Source organism: Arachis ipaensis, chromosome B6, assembly GCF_059453495.1.
Source record: "Arachis ipaensis isolate K30076 ecotype BB chromosome B6, ASM5945349v1, whole genome shotgun sequence".
NCBI classification, from domain to species: Eukaryota; Viridiplantae; Streptophyta; class Magnoliopsida; order Fabales; family Fabaceae; genus Arachis; species Arachis ipaensis.
The window spans coordinates 55,315,800-55,337,149 of record NC_142441.1 but is presented as its reverse complement, the minus strand read 5'-3'; the positions used below and the strand labels follow the sequence as shown (position 1 = coordinate 55,337,149).

The 21,350-nt window shown below is 38.8% G+C and overlaps 2 non-coding genes across 2 annotated transcripts; both read left to right on the top strand.

The window, feature by feature from the left end:
- The first annotated feature begins 467 nt into the window (after positions 1-467).
- On the top strand, positions 468-575 carry LOC148555645 (small nucleolar RNA R71). The gene has a single exon (XR_015886739.1). It is a non-coding gene; the product is annotated as a small nucleolar RNA R71 (small nucleolar RNA).
- Positions 576-20,221: 19,646 nt separating this feature from the next.
- Positions 20,222-20,329, top strand: LOC148555644 (small nucleolar RNA R71). The gene has a single exon (XR_015886738.1). It is a non-coding gene; the product is annotated as a small nucleolar RNA R71 (small nucleolar RNA).
- The last annotated feature ends 1,021 nt before the right edge of the window (positions 20,330-21,350 follow it).

The following is a 21,350-nucleotide window of genomic DNA, read 5'->3' as shown; positions in this document are numbered from 1 at the left end:
TGAGGCTTTTGTTGATCCTTCCATGCGAGATTTGGGTGATTTCTCCATGAGAGGTTATAGGTGTTTCCATAAGGTTCACCCATGTAATTCACCTCTGCTATTGCAGGGTTTCCAGGATCATAAGCTTCTTCTTCAGAAGATGCCTCTTGAGTACTGTTGGATGCAGCTTGTATTCCATTCAGACTCTGAAAAATCATATTGACTTGCTGAGTCAATATTTTATTCTGAGCCAATATAGCATTCAGAGTTTCAATTTCAAGAACTCCCTTCTTCATAGGCGTCCCATTATTCACAGGATTCCTTTCAGAAGTGTACATGAACTGGTTATTAGCAACTATGTCAATGAGTTTTTAAGCTTCTGCAGGTGTTTTCTTTAGGTAAATGGATCTACCTGCAGAAGTATCCAATAACATTTTAGCTAATTCAGATAGACCATCATAGAATATATCCAGGATGGTCCATTCTGAAAGCATGTCAGAAGGACACTTTTTGGTCAGTCCTTTGTATCTCTCCCAAGCTTCATAGAGGGATTCACCTTCTTTCTGTCTGAAGGTCTGAACATCCACTCTAAGCTTACTCAGCTTTTGAGGAGGAAAGAACTTGGCTAAGAAAGCCTTGACCAGCTTATCCCAAGAGTTCAGGCTATCCTTAGGTTGAGAGTCCAACCATACTCTAGCTCTGTCTTTTATAGCAAAAGGGAAAAACATGAGCCTGTAGACTTCAGGATCTACTCCATTAGTCTTAACAGTATCACATATCTGCAAGAATTCAGTTAAGAACTGAAAAGGATCTTCAGATGGAAGTCCATGAAACTTGCAGTTCTGCTGCATCAGAGAAACTAATTGAGGTTTAAGCTCAAAATTGTTTGCTCCAATAACAGGAATGGAGATGCTTCTTCCATGTAAATTGGAATTAGGTGCAGTAAAGTCACCAAGCATCCTCCTTGCATTATTATTATTTTCGGCTGCCATCTCCTCTTCCTGCTGGAAAATTTCTGAAAGGTGCTTGCTGGATTGTTGTAATTTAGCTTCTCTTAGTTTCCTCTTCAGAGTCCTTTCAGGTTCTGGATCTGCTTCAACAAGAATATTCTTTTCCTTGCTCCTGCTCATATGAAAAAGAGGAAACAGAAAAATAATAATAGGGATCCTTTTTACCACAGTATAGAGGTCCTTGTGTGGGTAGATGAATAAATAAATAGAAGGAGATGAGAGAGAAAGAGAATTTTCGAAAATTATTTTTGAAAAAATGGTTAGTGATTTTCGAAAATAGTTTTTGAAAAAGGTTAGTAATTTTCGAAAATTAAAATCAGAAATTAAAATAATTAGTTAATTAAAAAGAAATTTTGAAAAAGAGGGGGATATTTTCGAAAATTAGAGTGAGAGAGTTAGTTAGGGAGTTTTGAAAAAGATAAGAAACAAACAAAAAGTTCGTTAGTTAGTTGAAACAAATTTGAAAATCAATTTTGAAAAGATAAGAAGATAAGAAGTTAGAAAAGATATTTGAAAATCAAATTTTTGAAAAAAGATAAGATAAGAAGATATTTTTGAAAAGATATGATTGAAATTAGTTTTGAAAAAGATTTGATTTTTAAAATCACAATTAATGACTTGATTCACAAGAAATCATAAGATATGATTCTAGAACTTAAAGTTTGAATCTTTCTTAACAAGCATGTAACAAACTTGAAATTTTTGAATCAAAACATTAATTGATGATATTATTATCGACAATATGATGTAAAATTACGAAAAAAATTTTTGAAAAATATTTTAAAAATTTTTGAAAATAAATAAGAAAACTGAAAAAGATTTGATTTTTGAAAAAGATTTTGAAAAAGATAAGATTTTTAAATTGAAAATTTGATTTGACTCATAAAAACAGCTAGATTTTAAAATTTTTTGAAAAAGTCAAATCTAATTTTCGAAATTTTAAGAGAGAAAAAGGGGAAGATATTTTTTTAATTTTTGAATTTTTAATGATGAGAGGGAAAAACATGAAAAAGACTCAATGCATGAAAATTTTGGATCAAAACAATGAATGCATGCAAGAATGCTATGAATGTCAAGATGAACACCAAGAACACTTTGAATGTCAAGATGAACATCAAGAACTTATTTTTGAAAAATTTTTTATGCAAAGAAAACATGCAAGACACCAAACTTAAAAATTTTTCATGTATAGACACTATGAATGCAAGAATGCATATGAAAAACAAGAAAAGACACAAAACATGAAAACATCAAGATCAAACAAGAAGACTTACCAAGAACAACTTGAAGATCATGAAGAACACTATGAATGCATGAATTTTTCGAAAAATGCAAGATGAATATGCAATTGATACCAAACTTTCAACTTGACTAAAGACTCAAACAAGAAACATGAAATATTTTTTATTTTTATGATTTTATTAAATTTTTTTGGATTTTTCGAAAATTAATGTGAAAAAGAAAAATAAGGATTCCAAAATTTTTAATGTGAATTCTAGGAATCTTGTGCTCTTTAGTCTAAAGCTCCAATCTGAGGGTTAGGCATGGCTTAATAGCCAGCCAAGCTTTAGTATGTAACTCAGACATGACATGCCTAACATTCCCTATCCAAAAGAATTAGACATGACTTTACAGCCAGCCAGGCTTCAACATGCTTCATGAAACACTAGAATTCATTCTTAAAAATTCTGAAGAAAAATATATTTTTGAAAACATTTTTATTTTAAAATTTTTTTTCGAAAACAAAGGAGAAATTTTTGAAAGATTTTTTTAAAAAAATTTTTGAAAATAAAACAAAAAGAAAATTACCTAATCTGAGCAACAAGATGAACCGTCAGTTGTCCAAACTCGAACAATCCCCGGCAACGGCGCCAAAAACTTGGTGCACGAAATTGTGATCTCTGGCAACGGCATTAAAAACTCTGTACGCACGTCTTAATAAATCGTTTTTCATTCACAACTTCGATACAACTAACCAGCAAGTGCACTGGGTCGTCCAAGTAATAAACCTTACGTGAGTAAGGGTCGATCCCACGGAGATTATTGGTGTGAAGCAAGCTATGGTCACCTTGTAAATCTCAGTCAGGCGGATATCAAAAGGTTATGGAGTTTTCGAAATTAAATAATAAGTAAACATAAAATAAGGATAGAAACACTTATGTATATCATTGGTGAGATTTTCAGATAAGTGTATAGAGATGCTTTCGGTCCTCTGAACCTCTGTTTTCCTGCTGTTTTCATCCAATCAGTCTTACTCCTTTCCATGGCTGGCTTTATGTAAGGACATCACCGTTGTCAATGGCTACTTTTTATCCTCTCTGGAAAATGGTCCGATGCGCTGTCACTGCATGGCTAATCGTCTAGAGGCATCACCCTTGTCAATGGCTGCATCCCATCCTTTTATGAAAATGGTCCAAATGCTCTGTCACAGCACGGCTAATCATCTGAGGTTCTCAATCATACTGGAATAGGATTCACCCTCCTTTTGCGTCTGTCACTACGCCCAGCACTCGCGAGTTTGAAGTTCGTCACAGTCATTCAATCCCAGAGTCCTACTCGGAATACCACAGACAAGGTTTAGACTTTCCGGACTCTCATGAATGCCGCCATCAATCTAGCTTATACCACAAAGATTCTGATTAAGAGATCCAAGAGATACTCATTCAATCTAAGGTAGAACAGAAGTGGTTGTCAGGCACGCGTTCATAGGGAATGATGATGATTGTCACGTTCATCACATTCAGGTTGAAGTGCGAATGAATATTGATGAGCGGATATTTTATACGCTTTTTGGGGTTAATTTCACATAGATTTTAGTATATTTTAGTTAGTTTTTAGTTTATTCTCATTAGTTTCTAGGCAAAATTCATATTTCTGGACTTTACTATGAGTTTGTGTGTTTTTCTGTAATTTCAGGTATTTTCTGGCTGAAATTGAGGGAGTTGAGCAAAAATCTGATTCAGGCTGAAAAAGGACTGCTGATGTTGTTGGATTCTGACCTCTCTGCACTCAAAATGGAATTTCTGGAGCTACAGGAGTCCAAATGGTGCGCTTTCAATTGCGTTGGAAATTAGACATCCAGGACTTTCCAGCAATATATAATAGTCCATACTTTGCTCAAATATAGTTGACGTAAACTGGCGTTCAACGCCAGTTCCATGCTGCTGTCTGGCGTCCAGCGCCAGAAACAGGTTACAAAGTGGAGTTCAACGCCAGAAACAGGTTACAACCTGGCGTTGAATGCCCAAAACAGCCCAGGCACGTGAGAAGCTTTAGTCTCAGCCCCAGCACACACCAAGTGGGCCCCAGAAGTGGATTTCTGTACTATCTGTCATAGGCTACTCATTTTCTGTAAACCTAGGTTACCAGTTTTGTATTTAAACAACTTTTAGAGATTTATTTTGTATCTCATGATATTTTAGATCTGAACTTTGTACCTTTTGATGGCATGAGTCTCTAAACTCCATTGTTGGGGGTGAGGAGCTCTGCTGTGCCTCGATGAATTAATGCAAGTATCTCTGTTTTCCATTCAAATATGCGTGTTCCTATCTAAGATATCCATTCGCACCTAATTATGGAGAAGGCGATGACCTGTGACATTCATCATCTTCCTCAATCCATGAACGTGTGTCTGACAATCACCTCCGTTCTACATCAGATTGAATGAATATCTCTTAGATTCCTTAATCAGAATCTCCGTGGTACAAGCTAGAATCCATTGGTAGCATCCTTGAGAATCCGGAAAGTCTAAACCTTGTCTGTGGTATTCCTAGTAGGATTTTGGGATTGGATGACTGTGACGAGCTTCAAACTCACGAGTGCTGGGCGTAGTGACAGACGCAAAAGGATAGCGAATCCTATTCCGGTATGATCGAGAACCTACAGATGATTAGCCATGCGGTGACAGCGCACCTGGACCATTTTCACTGAAAGGAAGGATGGTAGCCATTGACAACGGTGATCCTCCAACACACAGCTTGCCATAGGAGGGACGTGCGTGCGTGAAGAAGAAGATAGGGAGAAAACAGAGATTCAAAGGACAAAGCATCTCTAAAACTCCAACATATTCTCCATTACTGCATAACAAGTAACCTTTAATCCATGCTCTCTTGTTTATTCGCAATTCAACTGATAAATATAATTGACTTCCTGACTAAGAATTGTAAGATAACCATAGATTGCTCCAAACCAACAATCTCCGTGGGATTCGACCCTTACTCATGTAAGGTATTACTTGGACGACCCAGTGCACTTGCTGGTTAGTGGTACGAGTGTGAAAAGTGTGATTCACAATTCGTGCACCAAGTTTTTGGTGCCGTTGCCAGGGATTGTTCGTGTTTGAACAACTGACGGTTTATTTTGTTTCTTAGATTAGGAAAATTTTTCTTTTTTGGTTTAGAGTCTTTTATTATTGTTCTTGGTTAAAAATATCCTTCTTCAAAACAAGTGTTACATTTACTGTCCAATTGGCTAGAGCGTTAGTCTAAGTCCGTGGCAGTTTGGTATACCTTTTTTAAAATCTTTTTCAAAAATAATAATATCTCTATTAAATTTTGTGCCAAACTATAAGTTTGGTGTTTTCTTATTGATTTCCCTTTGATTTTCGAAAAATTTAGTTTGGTTTTCTAAAAATTTTAAGTTTGGTGTTCCTTATTCATGTTCTTGTGTTCTTGTGAATATTCAAAGTGTTCTTGAGTTTTTCCTTGTGTCTTGATCTTAAAATTTTTAAATTTGGTGTTCCTTGGTGTTTTCCCTCCAAAATTTTCAAAAACATGGAGCATTAGATCTAAAAAATTTTAAATCTTGTGCTATCTTATTGTTTTTCTCTCTCCTCTTTAAATTCAAAAATATCTTTTCTCTCTATTTTAAAGCAAATTTTCGAAACTTACCTTTAAAATTCAGATTTTTTTTTTTAAATTTAAAACTTTTTTTCAAAAAATCATCATATCCTTTTCAAAACTTCCTAACCACTTTCTCTCTCCTTATTTTTTATTTTTTTTTTCGAAAATTTTCAACCATTTATGTTTATTTTATTTTAATTTGTTTCATTTTCGAAGAAAATAAATAAATAAATAAATAAAAATAAATTTTTATTTGACATCATCTCCCTTTCTCCATCATGGAGCTAAGTGGAAATGAACAGTCCAGGAGGACTCTGGGGTCATATGCTAACCCCTATACTGCTTCATATGGGAGTAGTATCTGCATACCCTCCATTGGAGTCAGTAGCTTTGAGTTGAATCCTCATCTCATTATCATGGTGCAGCAAAGTTGCCAATATTCCGGTCTTTCACAGGAAGAACCTACAGAGTTTCTGGCACAATTTTTACAAATTGCTAACACAGTACATGATAAAGAAATAGATCAGGATGTCTACAGACTATTACAGTTTCCATTTGCTGTAAAAGATCAAGCTAAGAGGTGGTTAAATAACCAACCTAAGGCCAGCATAAGGACATAGAAATAGCTGACAGAAAAATTCCTGAATTAATACTTTCCACCAAAACGGATGACACAGCTAAGGCTGGACATCCAAGGCTTTAAACAAGGAGATAATGAATCTCTTTATGATGCATGGGAGAGATACAGAGAGATGCTACGAAAATGCCCTTCTGAAATGTTTTCAGAGTGGGTTCAGTTAGACATCTTCTATTATGGGCTTGCGGAAGGAGCTCAGATGTCTCTAGATTACTCAGCTGGTGGATCTATCCACATGAGAAAGACAATTGAAGAGGCTCAAGAGCTCATTGATACAGTTGTCAGGAATCAGCATCTGTACCTAAGCAGTGACCCTTCCATGAAAGAAGAGGTTAAAACAGTAACTGCTGAACTCAGCCCTGTAAAACAAGCTGCTGAATTCAATCAGCAATTGGACTTTCTAACAAAGCAGTTAGCCGAATTCAAGATAAACTACAAGAGACAAGGATGGCTAATATAAATATGGAAGAACAATTGAAGCAAACAAAGCAGCAGCTGTCAAGACAAATAGCAGAAAAATGCCAAGCAGTTCAATTAAGAAGTGGGAAAACATTAAATACCCCACCTCATCAAGGCAGCAAAGAGCTAAGGAATGAGCAAACCACCCAAAATTCACCTGAGGACAGTAAGAGCCCAGGGAAAAGTAATTCTAGCATTAAAACGCTAGCAATCTGGTGGAAGGCTGGCGCTGAACGCCTAGACTATGCCCAAGACTGGCGTTCAACGCCAGTAACAAGCAAGGACTGGCGTTCAACGCCAGAAACAAGCAAGGATATGGCGCTGAATGCCCAAACTGGGCAAGATCTGGCGCTGAACGCCCAAAATGGGCACAGTTCTGGCGTTCAGACGCCAGGAACAGACAAGGAGTTGGCGTCTCACGTCACTCCAGCTTCTAACTCTGGCAATCAATTGCCAGTGAGGGATCAGACACACACAAGTGCTGATGACAACCCCTCTAAAAAGGCTTCTTCAACCACTTCTGTAGGCAATAAACGTACAGCAACTAAGGTTGAGGAATATAAAGCCAAGATACCTTATCCTCAAAAACTCCGGAAAGAGGAACAGGATAAGCAATTTGCTCGCTTTGCAGATTATCTCAGGACTCTTGAAATAAAGATTCCATTTGCAGAGGCACTTGAGCAAATACCTTCTTATGCCAAGTTCATGAAAGAGATCTTGAGTCATAAAAAGGATTGGAGAGAAACAGAAAGAGTTCTTCTCACTGAAGAATGCAGTGCAGTCATTCTAAAAAGCTTTCCTGAAAAGCTTAAAGATCCTGGGAGTTTTCTGATACCATGCATATTAGAAGGTAATTGCACCAAGACAGCTTTGTGCGATCTTGGGGCAAGCATCAACCTAATACCTGCATCCACTATCAGAAAGCTTGGCTTAACTGAAGAAGTTAAACCAATCCGGATATGTCTCCAACTTGCTGATGGCTCCATTAAATACCCATCAGCCGTGATTGAAGACATGATTGGCAAAGTTGGGCCATTCGCCTTTTCCACTGACTTTGTAGTGCTGGAAATGGAGGAGCACAAGAGTGCTACTCTCATTTTAGGAAGACCCTTCCTAGCAACTGGACGAACCCTCATTGATGTCCAACAAGGGGAAATAACCCTGAGAGTCAATGATGATGAGTTTAAGTTGAATGCTGTCAAAGCCATGCAGCATCCAGACACATCAAAAGACTGCATGAAAGTTGATCTTATTGACTCTTTGGTAAAAGAGATCAACATGGCTGAGAGTCTCGAATCAGAGTTGGAAGACATCTTTAAAGATGTTCAGCCTGATTTGGAGAATTCAGAGGAGATGAAAGAGCCTCTGAAATTTCCTCTGGAAGAGGAAAATCCTCATAAGCCCGAGCTCAAACCATTACCACCATCCCTGAAATATGTATTTCTGGGAGAAGGACTTTTCCAGTGATCATAAGCTCTGCTTTAAATCCACAGGAAGAGGAAGCACTTATTCAAGTGCTAAGGACACACAAGACAGCTCTTGGGTGGTCCATAGGTGACCTTAAGGGCATAAGCCCAGCTAGATGTATGCACAAAATCTTATTGGAGGATAATGCTAAACCAGTGGTTCAACCACAGAGGCGGCTAAATCCAGCCATGAAGGAAGTGGTGCAGAAAGAGGTCACTAAATTACTAGAAGCTGGGATTATCTATCCTATTTCTGATAGCCCCTGGGTGAGTCCTGTCCAAGTCGTCCCAAAAAAGGGAGGCTTGACAGTGATCCATAATGAAAAAAATAAACTTGTTCCTACAAGAACAGTTACAGGGTGGCGCATGTGTATTGACTACAGAAGGCTCAATACAGCCACCAGAAAGGATCATTTTTCTTTACCATTTATAGACCAGATGCTAGAAAGACTAGCAGGTCATGATTATTACTGCTTTTTGGATGGTTACTCAGGCTATAACCAGATTGCAGTAGATCCCCAGGATCAAGAGAAAACAGCATTCACATGTCCATCTGGAGTGTTTGCTTATAGAAGGATGCCATTTGGGCTGTGTAATACGCCTGCAACCTTCCAGAGATGCATGCTCTCTATTTTCTCTGATATGGTGGAAAAATTTCTTGAGGTCTTCATGGATGACTTCTCAGTATATGGAGACTCATTCAGCTCCTGTCTTGATCACCTAAAACTTGTCCTGAAGAGATGCCAAGAGACCAACCTAGTCTTAAACTGGGAAAAATGTCACTTCATGGTGACTGAAGGGATTGTCCTTGGGCATAAAATCTCAAACAAGGGAATAGAGGTGGATCAAGCAAAAATAGAGGTAATTGAAAAATTACCACCATCTGCCAATGTTAAGGCAATCAGAAGCTTTCTGGGGCATGCAGGATTCTATAGGAGGTTTATAAAGGATTTTTCAAAAATTGCAAAACCTCTAAGTAATCTGCTAGCTGCTGACACACCATTTGTGTTTGACACAGAGTGTCTGCAGGCGTTTGAAACGCTGAAAGCTAAGCTGGTCACAGCACCAGTTATTTCCGCACCAGACTGGACATTACCATTTGAGCTAATGTGTGATGCCAGTGATCACGCCATTGGTGCAGTATTGGGACAGAGGCATGACAAGCTTCTGCACGTCATTTATTATGCTAGTCGCGTTTTAAATGATGCCCAGAAAAATTACACAACCACAGAAAAAGAACTACTTACAGTGGTTTATGCCATTGACAAGTTCAGATCATACTTAGTAGGATCAAAAGTGATTGTGTATACTGACCATGCTGCTCTTAAATATCTACTCACAATGCAGGATTCAAAACCCAGGCTCATCAGATGGGTGTTGCTTCTGCAAGAGTTTGATATAGAAATAAGAGACAGAAAAGGGACAGAGAACCAAGTGGCTGATTATCTGTCCCGGATAGAGCCAATAGAAGGGACGTCCCTCCCCTCTCTTGAGATCTCTGAGACTTTTCCGGATGAGCATTTATTTGCCATTCAGGAAACACCATGGTTTGCCGATATTGCAAACTATAAAGCTGCAAGGTTCATACCCAAAGAGTACAACAGGCAACAAAAGAAAAAATTAATCACTGATGCAAAGTACTACTTGTGGGATGAACCCTATCTCTTTAAGAGATGTGCAGACGGAATAATCCGTAGGTGTGTTCCTAGAGAAGAAGCACAGAGGATCCTATGGCATTGCCATAGATCTCAATATGGAGGCCATTTCGTAGGTGAGCGAACAGCCACCAAGGTCCTCCAATGTGGCTTCTATTGGCCAACACTCTATAAAGATTCCCGAGAGTTTGTACGTAACTGTGACAGTTGCCAAAGAACTGGTAATCTGCCTCATGGTTACGCCATGCCTCAACAAGGAATCTTGGAGATTGAGTTGTTTGACGTATGGGGAATTGACTTCATGGGACCTTACCCACCATCATTCTCAAACACTTATATTCTGGTGGCAGTTGACTATGTATCAAAATGGGTTGAGGCCATTGCCACACCCACCAATGATACTAAAATAGTGCTGAAGTTCCTCCAGAAATATATCTTCAGCAGGTTTGGGGTCCCTAGAGTACTAATCAGTGATGGGGGCACTCACTTTTGCAACAAACAGCTTTACTCTGCCATGGTCCGGTATGGGATTCGCCACAAGGTAGCGACTCCATATCATCCACAGACTAATGGACAAGCTGAAGTCTCTAACAGAGAGCTAAAAGGAATCCTAGAACGGACTGTAAATACCCGTAGAAAGGATTGGGCAAGAAGCTTGGATGATGCTCTGTGGGCATACAGAACAGCATTCAAGACTCCTATAGGGACCTCTCCATACCAACTGGTCTATGGTAAGGCATGTCACCTGCCCGTGGAACTGGAACATAAAGCCTACTGGGCAACCAGATTCCTGAACTTTGATGCCAGATTAGCTGGAGAAAAAAGGTTGCTCCAGCTAAATGAGCTAGAGGAATTCAGATTCACTGCTTTCGAAAATGCCAAGCTTTATAAAGAAAAATAAAAAAAGTGGCATGACAGAAAGCTGTCATCTAGAATCTTTGAACCAGGACAAAAGGTTCTGTTGTTCAACTCCAGGCTCAGGCTATTCCCTGAGAAACTATAGTCCCGGTGGAGGGGACCATATGTGATTACAAGTGTATCACCATATGGTTATGTGGAGCTTCAAGATATTGATTCTGATAAGAAGTTCATTGTCAATGGACAGAGAATCAAGCACTATCTTGAAGGCAATGTTGAGCAAGAGTGCTCAAGGCTGAAGCTAGACTAAAAGCTCAGCAAGGTCCAGCTAAAGACAATAAAGAAGCGCTTGCTGGGAGGCAACCCAGCCATGGGGCATCAATCCTCTAAGCATTTTGCCCTATTTTTATTTTTATTTGTTTATATAAAGTTCACTGATCCTAAGGTAAAGAGTCAATTGTATAAGTTCACAGGGTTACAGAAGGATTCTGCACACAAAACAGAGAAAAAGAGCTCACTGGAAAGAAAACGCCAGTAAAAGTTTGTTTTGGGCGTTCAACGCCCAACAGAAGCATCCACTAGGCATTGAACGCCAGTGAGGATAGCCATCTGGGCGTTAAACGCCAGAAATAAGCTCTTTCTGGGCGTTTAACGCCAGATTTACAGCATTCTGGGCGTTCAAAAAAACGCCCAGTAAAAAAGGACTTCCTGGCGTTCAATGCCAGAAAGAAGCAGCAGCTGGGCATTGAACGCCCAGGAGAGGCAGCATTTGGGCGTTGAACACCCAAAACATGCAGCGTTTGGGCGTTCAAACGCCAGGATGGTGGGGAGGAGGTAAATTCATTTCTTCTTCATATTTTTCATTTTAATCTTAATTTTCATGCTTCAATTCATGATTTCTTGCATAAACATGTTAAGAACCCTGATTTCTAAAATCCCTAATTTCTGAACACCCTACCTTAAAAATATCAAAGGTATCTTAATCCATAAGCACAAACCCTCTTTTTCAAATTCAATCCAACTCTTTTTCAAAATTTCAAAACAAATTTATTTTTTCAGCTAATATCTTTTTCAAATCTCCACATTATCTTTTTCAAAATCTAGATTTATCTTTTTCAAAAATTTTTCATATCTTTTCAATTTTAAACTATATCCTCTCTTATCATATCTTCTATCTTATCTTTTCCAAATCAATCTTTTTATCATATCTTTTCAAAATTTTCGAACCCACCCCCTCCCTTTATATATGGGCTCGGCCTCCACCCTCTTCCATCAACAATTGCACCTAGCTCTCCTTCTATCCCTCTCCTTTCTTTTCTTTAGCTTGAGGACAAGCAAACCTCTAAGTTTGGTGTGTTTATCCGTGATCACTAAGAGCATGGCTCCTAAGGGAAAACAACCCACTTCAAGAGGCAAGAAAGAGAGCGTTCCAAAACCACTTTGGAATCAAGGGAAGTTCTTATCTAAAGAACATTCAGACCATTATTATAAAATAATGAGTCTAAGATCAGTGATCCCGGAAGTTAGATTCGATCTGAAAGAAGACGAATATCCGGAGATGCAGGAGCAAATTCGAATTAGGAACTGGGAGGTCCTAGCTAATCCTGAAACGAAAGTGGGAAGGAATATGGTCCAGGAGTTCTATGCTAATATGTGGCATACAGACAGGAAAAGACTATCTGGATCTGATATCTATGACTATCGAACCATGGTCAGAGGAAAGATTATTCATACCCACTCTGACAAGATCAGAGAGATCTTAAAGCTACCTCAGCTGACAGATGATCCAGACTCCTTCAATAGGAGAATGATGAGAACAAATAAGAGCCTGGATAAGATTCTAGAAGACATATGCATCCCTGGAGCCAGGTGGACCACCAGCACGAAGGGTGTTCCTAATCAACTCAAAAGAGAAGATCTCAAACCAGTGGCCAAAGGCTGGCTGGACTTCATTGGGCATTCTCTGCTGCCCACTAGCAACCGTTCTGAAGTCACTGTTAAAAGAGCAGTGATGATCCATTGCATCATGATGGGAAAAGAAGTGGAAGTTCATCAACTGATTTCAACTGAATTCTACAAAATTGCTAACAAAAATTCTAAAGAGGCCAGGTTGGCTTACCCAAGCTTGTTTTCTCTGCTCTGCAAGGACGCTGGAGTAAGGATGGGAATAACTGAGTATATCTCATTTGAGAAACCAATCACCAAAGCATTAATGGAAAAACAACAAGCACATGATGACCCCATCAAGAAGAAAACACAGGAATTTCTCCCAGAAATCCCTCAATCTGAATATTGGGAGTATCTTGAAACATCAGTTACCAAGATGCAAGAAGCTATGGAACAAATAATAAAGGAACAGAAGGAACAAAGTCAAATTCTTTGCTACTTGATTAAAGAATAGGAAGAGCAAGGGCGTGACTTGAGGGAATTAAAGCGCCAGAAGTTATCTCTTGAAGGACCAAGCACCCCACAGATCCGAGGAACATCCACTTCCCAGAACAAAGGTTGTTAAATTTTAATTTCTGCTTTAACTCTGTGATAGTTGTCATTATAGGAGTTTACCTTAGGAGTCATATAATAGTAATTAGTGTCTATTTTGATTTTATCTCCAATTAAGTTATAGTCTATTTTTCTCATCATCAGCAAACATGAATAAAATAGCAGATCTTTTGAATAAGAGGCAATAAAATTCGAGTTTTAATAAGAAAAAAATTCTAATTAGTAACATGTGGTGGCAATGCTTTCTGTCTTCTGAATGAATGCTTGAACAGTGCATATATCTTTTGAATTTTTTGTTTAAGACTGTTAAATATGTTGGCTCTTGAAAGAATGATGAACATGAGACATGTTATTGATAATCTGAAAAATCATAAAAATGTTTCTTGAAGCAAGAAAAAGCAGCAAAGAACAAAGCTTGCAGAAAAAAAAATATAGAAAGAAAAAGAAAAGCAAGCAGAAAAAGCCAAAAGCTCTTAAAACCAAAAGGCAAGGGTAAATAAAAAGGATCCCAAGGCTTTGAGCATCAGTGGATAAGAGGGCCTAAAGGAATAAAATCCTGGCCTAAGCGGCTAAACCAGGCTGTCCCTAGCCATATGCTTGTGGCGTGAAGGTGTCAAGTGAAAACTTGAGACTGAGCGGTTAAAGTCAAGGTCCAAAGCAAAAAGAAGAGTGTGTTTAAGAACCCTGGACACCTCTAATTGGGGACTTTAGCAAAGCTGAGTCACAATCTAAAAGGGTTCACCCAATTATGTGTCTGTGGCATTTATGTATCCGGTGGTAATACTGGAAAACAAAGTGCTTAGGGCCACGGCCAAGACTCATAAAGTAGCTGTGTTCAAGAAATATCATACTGAAATAGGAGAATCAATAACACTATATGAATTCCAAGTTTCTATAGATGCCAACCACTCTGAGCTTCAATGGATAAAGTGAGATGCCAAAACTGTTCGGAAGCAAAAAGCTACTAGTCCCGCTCATCTAATTAGAATCTGAGCTTCACTCAAAAACTCTGAGATATTATTGCTTCTTGACTTATTAGTCTTCTATTTTATTTGTCTAGTTGCTTGAGGACAAGCAACAGTTCAAGTTTGGTGTTGTGATGAGCGGATATTTTATATGCTTTTCGGGGTTAATTTCATATAGATTTTAGCATGTTTTAGTTGGTTTTTAGTTTATTTTCATTAGTTTCTAGGAAAAATTCATATTTCTGGACTTTACTATGAGTTTGTATGTTTCTCCGTGGTACAAGCTGGAATCCATTGGCAGCATCCTTGAGAATCCGGAAAGTCTAAACCTTGTCTGTGGTATTCCTAGTAGGATTCTGGGATTGGATGACTGTGACGAGCTTCAAACTCGCGAGTGCTGGGCGTAGTGACAGACGCAAAAGGATAGCGAATCCTAATCCGGTATGATCGAGAACCTACAGATGATTAGCCATACGGTGACAGTGCACCTGGACCATTTTCACTGAAAGGAAGGATGGTAGCCATTGACAACGGTGATCCTCCAACACACAGCTTGCCATAGGAGGGACGTGCGTGCGTGAAGAAGAAGATAGGGAGAAAGCAGAGATTCAAAGGACAAAGCATCTCCAAAACTCCAACATATTCTCCATTACTGCATAACAAGTAACCTTTAATCCATGCTCTCTTGTTTATTCGCAATTCAACTGATAAATATAATTGACTTCCTGACTAAGAATTGCAAGATAACCATAGATTGCTCCAAACTAACAATCTCCGTGGGATTCGACCCTTACTCACGTAAGGTATTACTTGGACGACCCAGTGCACTTGCTGGTTAGTGGTACGAGTGTGAAAAGTGTGATTCACAATTCGTGCACCAAATATCTTAGAAGCGGAATAAGTTGAATTGAATAGAAAAACAGTAGTACTTTGCATTAATTCATGAGGAACAGCAGAGCTCCACAACTTAATCTATGGAGTGTAGAAACTCTACCGTTAAAAATACATAAGTGAAAGGTCCAGGCATGGCCGAGAGGCCAGCCCCCATGATCTAAGAACTAGGCATCCAAAGATGTTCCAAAGATCAAAAGATAATCTAAAGATGTCTAATACAATAGTAAAAAGTCCTATTTATACTATACTAGTTACTAGGGTTTACAGAAGTAAGTAATTGATGCATAAATCCACTTCCGGGGCCCACTTGGTGTGTGCTTGGGCTGAGCTTGAATGTTACACGTGCAGAGGCTCTTTCTGGAGTTGAACACCAGGTTGTAACGTATTTCTGGCGTTCAACTCTGGTTTGTGACGTGTTTCTGGCGTTTAACTCCAGACAACAGCGTAGAACTGGCGTTCAACGCCCTTTTACGTCATCTAAACTCGGCCAAAGTATGGACTATTATATATTTCTGGAAAGCCCTGGATGTCTACGTTCCAACGAAATTAAAAGCGCTCCATTTTGAGTTCTGTAGCTCCAGAAAATTCACTTTGAGTGCAGAGAGGTCAGAATCCAACAGCATCAGCAGTCCTTCTTCTACCTCTGAATCTGATTTTTGCTCAAGTCCCTCGATTTCAGCCAGACAATACCTGAAATCACAGAAAAACACACAAACTCATAGTAAAGTCCAGAAATGTGAATTTAACATAAAAACTAATGAAAACATCCCTAAAAGTAACTAGATTCTACTAAAAACATACTAAAAACCATGCCAAAAAGCGTATAAATTATCCGCTCATCACAACACCAAACTTAAATTGTTGCTTGTCCCCAAGCAACCGAAAATCAAATAGGATAAAAAGAAGAGAATATAGTATAAATTCCAAACTATCAATGAAACATAGCTCCAATCAGATGAGCGGGACTTGTAGCTTTTTGCCTCTTGAATAGTTTTGGCATCTCACTTTATCCATTGAAGTTCAGAATGATTGGCGTCTATAGGAACTCAGAGTTCAGATAGTGTTATTGATTCTCCTAGTTCAGTATGATGATTCTTGAACACAGCTATTTTATGAGTCTTGGCCGTGGCCCTAAGCACTTTGTTTTCCAGTATTACCACCGGATACATAAATGCCATAGACACATAACTGGGTGAACCTTTTCAGATTGTGACTCAGCTTTGCTAAAGTCCCCAATTAGAGGTGTCCAGGGTTCTTAAGCACACTCTTCTTTTGCTTTGGACCTTGACTTTAACTGCTCAGTCTCATGTTTTCACTTGACACCTTCACACCACAAGCACATGGTTAGGGACAGCTTGGTTAGCCGCTTAGACCAGGATTTTATTCCTTTAGGCCCTCCTATCCACTAATGCTCAAAGCCTTGGGATCCTTTTTATTTACCCTTGCCTTTTTGTTTTAAGGGTTATTGGCTTTTTGCTCTTGCCTTTTGGTTTTAAGAGCTTTGGCTTTTTCTGCTTCCTTTTTCTCTTCTTTTTTTTTCGCTATTTTTTTCTCTTTTTTTTTTTTCTGCAAGCTTTGTTTTTTGCTACTTTTTCTTGCTTCAAGAATCATTTTTATGATTTTTCAGATTATCAAATAACATGTCTCCTTATCATCATTCTTTCAAGAGCCAACATATTTAACATTCTTAAACAACAACTTCAAAAGACATATGCACTGTTCAAGCATTCATTCAGAAAATAAAAAGCATTGTCACCACATCAATATAATTAAACTAAGTTCAAGGATAAATTCGAAACGCATGTACTTCTTGTTCTTTTGAATTAAAACAGTTTTCATTTAAGAGAGGTGATGGATTCATAGGACATTCATAACTTTAAGACAAAGTTACTAAATACTAAAGATCATGTAATGAAGACACAAACATGGATAAGCACTTAACATAGAGAAAATGAAAAACAGAGAATGTAAGAACAAGGAATGAGTCCACCTTAGTGATGGTGGCGTTTCCTTCTTGAGGAACCAAGGATGTCCTTGAGCTCTTCTATGTCTCTTCCTTGTCTTTGTTGCTCCTTCCTCATTGCTTTTTGATCTTCTCTTATTTCATGAAGGATGATGGAGTGCTCTTGATGTTCCACCCTTAATTGTCCCATGTTGGAACTTAATTCTCCTAGGGAGGTGTTGATTTGCTCCCAAAAATTCTGTGGAGGAAAGTGCATCCCTTGAGGTATCTCAGGGGTTTCTTGATGATGAGCTTCTTCATGTGACTGTTGAGATCCATGAATGTTCTCTCTTGTTTGCTCCATCCTTTTCTTAGTGATGGGCTTGTGAGATGAATCTTTCCATCTCCCATGGCTCAGAGGTGGAAGCAATTATCTTCCCTTTCCTCTTCTTGAGGTTTCTCTGGCCTTAGGTGCCATTAATGGTAATGGAAAAACAAAAAGCTTATGCTTTTACCACACCAAACTTAGAATATTGCTCGCCCTCGAGCAAGAGAAGAAAGAATAGATGAAGAAGAAGAAGATATGGAGGAGATGGAGGGATGTGTGTATTTGGTCATATGGGTGGGATTGGGTGGGAAAGAGATTTTGAATTTTTAAGGTAGGTGGGGTGTATGGATGTGAGTGGTAAAGTAGTGATAGGGAAGAGAGATTGAGGTGATTGGTGAAGAGTTTTGGGGAAGAGTGTTTATGGGATGGTGTGAAAGAGGGTTGAGAAGAAGTGAGTAGAGGTAGGTGGGGATCCTGTGGAGTCCACAGATCCTGAGGTGTTCAAGGATTTACAACCTTGCACCAAATTAGGCATGCAAAATGCCCTTGCACACAACTCTGTGCGTTCAGCGCCAGATTGGTGCTTGTTCTGGGCGTTGAACGCCCATTTGTGGCCCATTTCTGGCGTTGAACACCAGAACCATGCTTGTTCTGGGCGTTCAGTGCCAGCTCTTCTCCAGGGTGTAATTCTGGCGTTCAAACACCCAGATGCTGCCAATTTTGGGCGTTCAGCGCTAGAACCATGCTCTGTTCTGGCGTTGAACGCCAGCCAGATGCTTCTTACTGGCGTTTAAACGCCAGTAAGGTCTTCTTCTAGGGTGTGATTTTTCTTCTGCTGTTTTTGATTCTGTTCTTAATTTTTTGATTTATTTTGTGACTCCACATGATCATGTACCTTTAAAGACATATAACTAATAAAATATAATTAAATAAAAATTGGGTTGCCTCCCAACAAGCGCTTCTTTAATGTCAATAGCTTGACAGTGGGCTCTCATGGAGCCTCACAGATGTTCAGAGCATTGTTGAGACTTCCCAACACCAAACTTAGAGTTTGGATATGGGAGTTCAACACCAAACTTAGAGTTTGGTTGTAGCCTCGCAACACCAAACTTAAAGTTTGACTGTAGGGGCTCTGGTTGACTCTGCTTTGAGAGAAGCTTCTTATGCTTCCTCTCCATGTTTACAGAGGGATGACCTTGAGTTGTAAACACAAGGGAGTCCTCATTCAATTGAAGGACTAATTCACCTCTGTCAACATCAATCACAGCTCTTGCTGTGGCTAGGAAAGGTCTTCCAAGGATGATGGATTCATCCTCATCCTTCCCAGTATCAAGGATTATGAAATCAGCAGGGATGTGCCTTCAACCTTTACTAACACGTCCTCTACTTGTCCATAAGCCTGTTTTCTTGAATTGTCTGCCATCTCTAATGAGATTTTTGCAGCTTGCACCCCATAGATTCCCAGTTTCTCTATTACAGAGAGGGGCATAAGGTTTATCCCTGAACCAAGGTCACACAGAGCCTTTTCAAAGATCATGTTGCCTATGCTGCAAGGTATTACGAACTTTCCAGGATCCTGTTTCTTCTGAGGCAATGTCAGTTGATCCAAATCACTTAGTTCATTGGTGAGCACGGGAGGTTCATCTTCCAAGTCTCAATACCAAATAACTTGGCATTCAGCTTCATGATTGCACCAAGAAACTTGGCAGCTTGCTCTTCAGTAACATCCTCATTCTCTTCAGAAAAGGAATACTCATCAGAGCTCATGAATGGCATAAGGAGGTTCAATGGAATTTCTATGTTCTCTAGATGAGTCTCAGATTCCTTTGGTTCCTCAGAGAGAAACTCCTTATTGATCACTGGACGTCCCAGGAGGTCTTCCTCCTTGGGATTCACGTCCTCTCCCTCCCTTACAGGTTCGGCCATGGTAATTAATTCAATGGCCTTGCACTCTCCTTTTGGATTCTCTTCTGTATTGCTTGGGAGAGTACTAGGAGGGATTTTAGTGATCCTTTTACTCAGCTGGCCCACTTGTGCTTCCAAATTTCTAATGGAGGATCTTGTTTCATTCATGAAACTCATAGTGGCCTTAGATAGATCAGAGACTAAATTTGCCAAGCTAGATCGATTCTGCTCAGAATTCTCTGTCTGTTGCTGAGTGGATGATGGAAAAAGTTTACTATTGTTAAACCTATTTCTTCCACCATTATTAAAGCCTTGTTGAGGCTTTTGTTGATCCTTCCATGAGAGATTTGGGTGATTTCTCCATGAGGGGTTATAGGTGTTTCCATAAGGTTCACCCATGTAATTCACCTCTGCCATTGCAGGGTTTCCAGGATCATAAGCTTCTTCTTCAGAAGATGCCTCTTGAGTACTGTTGGATGCAGCTTGCATTCCATTCAGACTCTGAGAAATCATATTGACTTGCTGAGTCAATATTTTATTCTGAGCCAATATAGCATTCAGAGTATCAATTTCAAGAACTCCCTTCTTCATAGGCGTCCCATTATTCACAGGATTCCTTTCAGAAGTGTACATGAACTGGTTATTAGCAACCATGTCAATGAGTTCCTGAGCTTCTGCAGGCGTTTTCTTTAGGTGAATGGATCTACCTGCAGAAGTATCCAATAACATTTTAGCTAATTCCGACAGACCATCATAGAATATATCCAGGATGGTCCATTCTGAAAGCATGTCAGAAGGACACTTTTTGGTCAGTCCTTTGTATCTCTCCCAAGCTTCATAGAGGGATTCACCTTCTTTCTGTCTGAAGGTCTGAACATCCACTCTAAGCTTACTCAGCTTTTGAGGAGGAAAGAACTTGGCTAAGAAAGCCTTGACCAGCTTATCCCAAGAGTTCAGGCTATCCTTAGGTTGACAGTCCAACCATACTCTAGCTCTGTCTTTTATAGCAAAAGGGAAAAACATGAGCCTGTAGACTTCAGGATCTACTCCATTAGTCTTAACAGTATCACATATCTGCAAGAATTCAGTTAAGAACTGAAAAGGATCTTCAGATGGAAGTCCATGAAACTTGCAGTTCTGCTGCATCAGAGAAACTAATTGAGGTTTAAGCTCAAAACTGTTTGCTCCAATAACAGGAATGGAGATGCTTCTTCCATGTAAATTGGAATTAGGTGCAGTAAAGTCACCAAGCATCCTCCTTGCATTATTATTATTTTCGGCTGCCATCTCCTCTTCCTGTTGGAAAATTTCTGAAAGGTGCTTGCTGGATTGTTGTAATTTAGCTTCTCTTAGTTTCCTCTTCAGAGTCCTTTCAGGTTCTGGATCTGCTTCAACAAGAATATTCTTGTCCTTGCTCCTGCTCATATGAAAAAGAGGGAACAGAAAAATAATAATAATAGGGATCCTTTTTACCACAGTATAGAGGTCCTTGTGTGGGTAGATGAATAAATAAATAGAAGGAAATGAGAGAGAAAGAGAATTTTCGAAAATTATTTTTGAAAAAATGGTTAGTGATTTTCGAAAATAGTTTTTGAAAAAGGTTAGTAATTTTCGAAAATTAAAATCAGAAATTAAAATAATTAGTTAATTAAAAAGAAATTTTGAAAAAGAGGGGGATATTTTCGAAAATTAGAGAGAGAGAGTTAGTTAGGGAGTTTTGAAAAAGATATGAAACAAACAAAAAGTTAGTTAGTTAGTTGAAACAAATTCGAAAATCAATTTTGAAAAGATAAGAAGATAAGAAGTTAGAAAAGATATTTGAAAATCAAATTTTTGAAAAAAGATAAGATAAGAAGATATTTTTGAAAAGATATGATTGAAATTAGTTTTGAAAAAGATTTGATTTTTAAAA